Consider the following 6,938-nt stretch of genomic DNA (forward strand, 5'->3'; position numbering starts at 1 on the left):
TCTCTTTAAAGTTATTAGGAATTTTCCACTGGAAATCAATACATGGAGTTAATGGCAATGCAGGTTCAGGGAGTTTTGACCTGCTTTTGTTCTTATTTTTCTCCTGTCTATGCTTTCGTTTTGATTTCCTGATTTTATTTCCTCCTTCATACAGATCATCTACATCTGGCAGAGGTTCTAAACCTTTTCATGGAACGTGTGGTAACAGCACAGGAATAAGCCACCGAGTGTTTTTGAACCAAACTGTCTAGGATTGGTAAATCTTCTCCTAGGATAACATCATATGCTAACTGATTCAAAACTCCAACAGTCAACATAAAAGCTTGTCCTTCAACATCAGCAGTTGGATACTCTGACATCCATGAACACAAGTAATGTTTACCGGTTTGTTAAAGTTAGGCAGTACATTACTCAACAAAGATGATTTCACCAGAGTTTGTGGGCTACCTGTGTCTGCAAGAGCTTTTACAGCTTTACCATTTATCACCACATCAACTACATGTTTATGTGGAATCACGTCATCAGAAAGTTCATAATTATGTTCTTTGGAAGGTACAACACATGACTCTACTGACTTACATTTCTTAATGGACATAAAGAAGCTTTGTGACCAGGCTGCTGACAATAGTAACAAATGAGACCACACTTTAGTCCAGACTGTGTATACTTCTTACCACCCCTCTTGTCCAAATTGTCAATATTAGTTGCACCTGGAGGTTTTACCTCCATAGACCTTGGTCTCAGTCTCTCTTGACTTAGAAGGTTCTCTGTGAGCAGCCAGGTAACGTTCAGCCGCTTCCTCTCCAGTCGTTGGATTGTTCTCCTTCACCCATGTGCAGACGTCTGGTTGAAGCACATGTAGATACTGCTCCAAGATGATCGTTTCCCCAATCTCTTCTTTACTCCGACTGTCAGGCCGCATCCATCGCTTGTAGAGTCCCTTTATCCGACCGTAGGTTTCACATACACTCTCCCACTGGAACACTGATGCTTCGAAACCGGAATCTGTAGGTCTCTTCTGTTACATTAAACTTAGACAACACAGCAGCTTTAACAGAGTCATAAGAGTCAGACTGGTCCTCATCCATTCCAGCATATGCCTCAAGGGCTTTTCCAGTCAATAATGTGACCACTTTAGCAGCCCATTCAGCTGGTTGCCATCCCCATGTTTTAGCAATGCATTCAAAACGTATGAAAAAACTTTCAGGATCCTCACCCTCCTTAAAGTCAGGTATTCTTGGATCACCTCCACGGGTTGGTTCCACTCTTTGTGCTGGAGCTCCTTGTGCTATATGTCGCTGGGGCTGAGATGGAGAATGAGGTTCAACTTGGTAATCAGAGGCTCCTTGGACTTCCTCTGTTGCAGACAGCTGAGACAGTGTCCTAGTCTGTTGCTTTGGGAAAGCTGCTTCTGTAGAAATGCCAGTCTCGATAGACAGCTCATGTTCAGCATAAACATCAATTCGCAGCTTTGGCATGTTACTGCACAACTGTTTAATCTGATCAAACAGTATTGCTTCTGTTCGTTTAGAACGTCGCATAAATTCTCTTATTTCATCAAAGATGTCAGATTCAGAATGTTCTTTACTCACAGCACCAACTGTGGTCTGCTTAGGCTGCACAACCGGTTCAAAAATGTCTTCACCAGCCATGGCTCCTTCAGGTAGTGAATCCGGCTCTGCTGGTCCTCTGCTTTGTCCTTCTTCCATCTCAGAAAGGGGGCTTTTCTTTGTCCCACGAGTTCTTCCACGTCCTACTCCTCTCATTTAGCCTGTTGTCTTCCTTCATTCACAGGCGTAAATGATCCCACTCCTGACACCACTGTTACACTGAGAGGTGTGGTGTGGAAGGAAAACTCAGCAAAGTTGGCTGTAGCATAAACAAAGGTGGTTTATTAGGCCTCCTTCAGCACAGCATAGCTCATGGACAAGACAAAATGACATCTTTCCCAACAGTCTCTTAGCTTTCACTCTCTCTGCTTCAGACTCTCAAGCTTTCTCCCTCTTCTTGGCTCAGCCAACAGTCTCCTTATATATTGTCCCCACCTTCTCAATTAACTGCCCAGCCAATCAAAGTCCAACAAACATGGCCCTTTCTATAAAAGAGCTGGGTTTGAGGCAGGTCTCCTCTTTGGTAGGTTCCAAGATGGCTGCTACAAGGACACACCCAAAAAGGTAACAAACATTTCACAAACAAAAGGATCACATACACATGAGATGAGGTGTTCCATATCATTTTGTTTACCAGTGGATTTAATTAGAGTCACATTGAAATCCAGTAACTTGTCACTGACATCATGTTATCTTGACCATTTTTGTTTCCTTACACTACTCCAGTAAAGGTGCTTTCCCACTTTTAAGTCTCTCTCTAACTGGTTAATGTGGGGTTCGGTTCTAACCCAGGTAATGAGCTTCTCCATTACACACTCTGATCCTCACTAAGATGGGCGGAGTGTGAACACCAGCAGTTGTGATCATTTCTCCACTGATTTTAGCAGAAACAGAGTAATGAAGAACCTTGAGGTTTTGGTTCTGAGGGACTAAAATAAACGGATATTTAATTTTGTCTTACATAAATTTATTTATGCAAGACTAACAATAAAAACTCAGATCAGCTGATTCTTTTGCTATACATGTCCATATAATTACATTGTGCTACTTTATTTTTATAACTGTGCAACTTTTGGATTTAGGTAATGCAGGCAAAAGATGTTAAATAGCCACACATTTTTTAAATCCAGAGGTAAAGTAACATTCACATCAGAAGCTAATATTCACATTGACTGCACTAAACTGCAGCTATGTCATATCTCTGACCACAGCGGCTCAGTTTTTCTCTTCTTCATTACTGCCCATTCTTTAAAGAGACGAGCTGCTAGCAGCGCTGCTAATTCAGTCATTCTGCTGCAAAACTTCAAGTGTTCCTGACACTGCCCTCAGCAGTTCATGTGCACATCTCTGAGGTTGAGTTCCAAAGACGAGTCTTATCCATCCAGTTCAGAAGGGTGAAATCACCAAAAGATGCACAATAAATGATCAGTTCTCTTGAGTAAATGGATGCCAAACCTGGTCTTTCTAAAAGGTTTCTTGATGAGCAACTGATGTGCAGCTTTTGGTCATGCCACTGTCATAGCAGGAGATGAGCATCATGAGATGGTTAAAACCATAACCATCTCATGATTGTGACACTAATTCTATCTGAGAAAAAAAATCTATAGTATATTAGCTGTTATTAAGGCTTCAACATCTGTAGAGGAAAATATTGAGGGAAAGATTCATAGTGAGCTTATTAAAGATAAACACTACACCAAAGAACACAAACACAAAGCTAAAAATCTGAAATTCATAATAGTTGCTGTTTTATTTTTCTTATTACAGTCATGAAACATTACTTTGTTAAAAAAACAGACATAAAAACTGACAACTCTTATTTAAAAATTTCTACTCCTTCAAACATTTGCCATGTTTAATTTTCTTCATGAACTCTTCTGTTCTGAATAAAAGTTCACACTGGTTAGCCACAGAAAAATGTCTCAAATGTTCCACTATGTATTCTTAAATATAAAAATAAAACATTGAGAAAGAAAAACTATGCTTCAGCATAACAAGCTAAGTTAAAATTTAAAAAATCAAATTAAGTTTGTATGAAAAAATATTCAAGATGTGTGAGGAAGAACTTACTCATAGTAAAATATGAATAGAAAGCATGAACTAATCAGCAGTTATAATCTGATGTTAGGAGAGTTGAAATCTGAGCTGGTTTTCATGATGAGACTGAAGGTCAGAGATCATCTGATCCTGGAGGAACACCTGGAATCACAGAAACATCGGAAACTAATTAAATCAGTTTGTCTGCTGGACACTGGTGGGACTCTTGGCCAGGTCTCCACTGAACAAGAGATTTTATCTCCAGGGACTTCCTGGTAAAATAATGGTTAAGAAAATGGAGCTGAAGGAATAAAGATGTTTTATTTGAGGGACAGAAGAAATTCAACATATTAAAACTGCTGAAGATGCATATCTCAGCAAACATTTTTAACGAAACCATTTAATATTAAGTTTTTGTAAAATAATTGGTGAATTATTTCTGAACAATTAACATCTCTAAATTTAAAATGCCTTTCACAAATATTCAGATTGATTGTGGTTCCTTCCAGTATCTGAGGCATCAGCTCAGATCCTGATGCCAACAGTTAAATATTGACCCTTTAATGATATTAACTTTTTTCTTTTCATTAACACAGGAAGTAGTCCATAGAAAGTATATCAGCTCTTGTTTCTTTTTTGCATATCTTCACTGCATTGAACGAAGCCAGGACTGCTCCTCATCTCTGTTCATATTTACTTTTTTCTTGTTTGAAACATAAAATGAAAAAATGCACTAGCTTTTTTGTTTTTCCTTTTAAACTAAAATAAAAATTTGGATAACTAGCAGTTATCAAATTTTGTACACAAAACAAAAACGGAAATAACTGATTAACTTTTGATTTAGTCTTTTTGTCATGAGACAAGTGGTCTGACCAGCCCCGGTTCCAGACGAGTTTAGCTGGGGGGAGGGGCATGGTAAACAAGCTTTTACTTAATATAAATACATTAAAAAAACTTTGTGACTTTTCAAATAAAAATAATGTCCATTAATGCATAATAAACTATAAGGATATAAACAGTGACATGTATAAAATGCTGAGTAATTATCCTCAAATTTGCGTAAACATTAGCTCATATGTTGCAGAAATCTAAGGTTTCCAATCTCTGAAGTTTAAATCTTCATGCAAAATAAATCTACTCAAGTAAAAGAAAAAAGTACAGTGCATTAAAACTACTCTTATAAGTACATTTTCCTCAGAAAAGTTACTCAAGTGAATGTAACCAGTATAACCCACTTTTGAACATAAGCCAATCATTGTTAACAAGCTAAAGATGCTGTATTGATGTTAGCTAGTCATCTTTTAGCTAACATTAGCTAGTCATCTTTTAGCTAACATCAGCTAGTCATCTTTTAGCTAACATTACCTGCATCCAACAGCTTTACTCAACAGTCGGTTAGTTTGGAGGAAAAACTGTGAAAAGTTCTTTGTGTTTTGCTGCCGTGATTCTAACACACCTGTAGCTCTGCAGCAGCAGGTCTCCTTCACTGCCGCACAGGTGGAAACCCAGCCCGAGCATCGTAGCGCTCATGTTGCGTTTAAAGCCGGCTCGGAAAAACAGGTTACGACATGTTAACGGATTTGCAGTGGCTGAAAAAAGTGCAGGAGACAAAGGACTCTGATACGGGAAGTGAGGGAGCCCCTACTGTATCAAATCGAAATAGAAATAATATAAAGTTGGCCATTCTGAGGTAAAAATGAAAGAATTAGCTTCCAGTCCACAGCATGCATTGATGAGTCTGTGAACAGGTGCCACTGGGCCTGGGTCTGACCCAGAAACTCTCTGCCCTGCACACTGACTAGAGACCTGCATGTGCACATATTCAAAATGGCATGCAATTAATTTAATCATGACACTTACCCACAGAAAGTCTTACACCCTGACTTTGTTTTGTATGAGAAGTCAAAGTTGGCTTTCATTTTAGGAAGTGGTTTACTTGAAAAACTAATATGGTCCCACAGCTATTAGTCTAAGCGTTCACTAATTAGCCCAATCCATCACACTGATGAGCAGTTTCCACGTCTTCCGAATTTATCGATATGCCAGGTATCCAAACAGCAGAAATCCCGTTATCATGAGTTTTAATGAGTTCCTGCTCAAATTTAAACAAATTTTCAGCCAAGATTCAGATCACACTGCCCTGTCAAGAAATATATGAACATTAAAACAAGGACAAAGATCTGTAACAGATTTAGCAATTGATTTTTGAATTAAAGCTGAAAGCTTCTGTCTGGGACACTACCACCCTTAAAAGTGCATTTTTCATGCCTTCAGTTATATGAAAGATGAACTGGCCAAATTAGATGAATCAAAGATCCTCAACACACTCATTTCCCTGGCTATTAGTTTAGATAATTGTTTGAGAGAAATAGATAGAAATCTAAAAGAATTGCTGTTTCTACACTTAAAAATTTACCTCCCTCCCCCAGGTGAAAACTACTCAACCCATGAACGACCTTGAACTCATGCAGATCAGACGGACCGACTGTCCCTTGAAGAGCGTCATGAGCGCCTCGTGAGGAGGGGCGAGCCCAGGAAACGCTGGTCTAAAAGCAGAACGTGACAGCCGGAGTCTGGGAGCACTTTGGATTCAAACTGACAGAGTTTCCAACCACTGAACCTGGAGATCTGCTATGTTGTAAATCAGTAGCAACTAAACAATACTGTACAACCAACACATCTGTGTCAGGTGTAACCCGCAATTAGTAAAGACTTTTATTGTTGCGGGCCCACTTCCTGTGTTGCCCCAAACTCTGCAACTTATCTAAAGCCCCGCCTCCAGCGCAGTTTGAACAACATCACCTGTTCCACTGTGATGGTGGCTGGCTGTTGGCGGCTTGCTGACAATTCACCCTGGAAATTCACCCAAAATCTCTGAATCCACAGATTTGATCTTTTGGTGAGTTTGGTTGTGTGATGGCACTATTTTTTTAGTCTGAAATTTCTGCTCGATTGCTCATTGGAGCATTGTTTTATTAGAACTGTTGGCATTGTTACCTGGACCGTCACCAAGACTCACAACCGCGGTAAAGCTAGCCGGCTCTGACTCCAGCCGGCCCAGCACACAATATACAAGTGCGCGGTCGCTCAAGACATTATGGTACACCCATTTACGTGCTGCTTTTTTTTCACAATAAAAGCGCACATCCGGTCCATGTTAGAGCTACTCAAATCCGGCCGCAGCATTTGCAAACAGAAAATAATATATGCTGAGAAACTAATACAAAACTAATACAAAACTAATACTATATATATTATATATAGCTATTTTTATCTTTTTCCCCTAAGTTG

The sequence above is a fragment of the Poecilia formosa genome, unplaced genomic scaffold (assembly GCF_000485575.1).
Source record: "Poecilia formosa unplaced genomic scaffold, Poecilia_formosa-5.1.2 Scaffold669, whole genome shotgun sequence".
Classification (NCBI taxonomy): Eukaryota; Metazoa; Chordata; class Actinopteri; order Cyprinodontiformes; family Poeciliidae; genus Poecilia; species Poecilia formosa.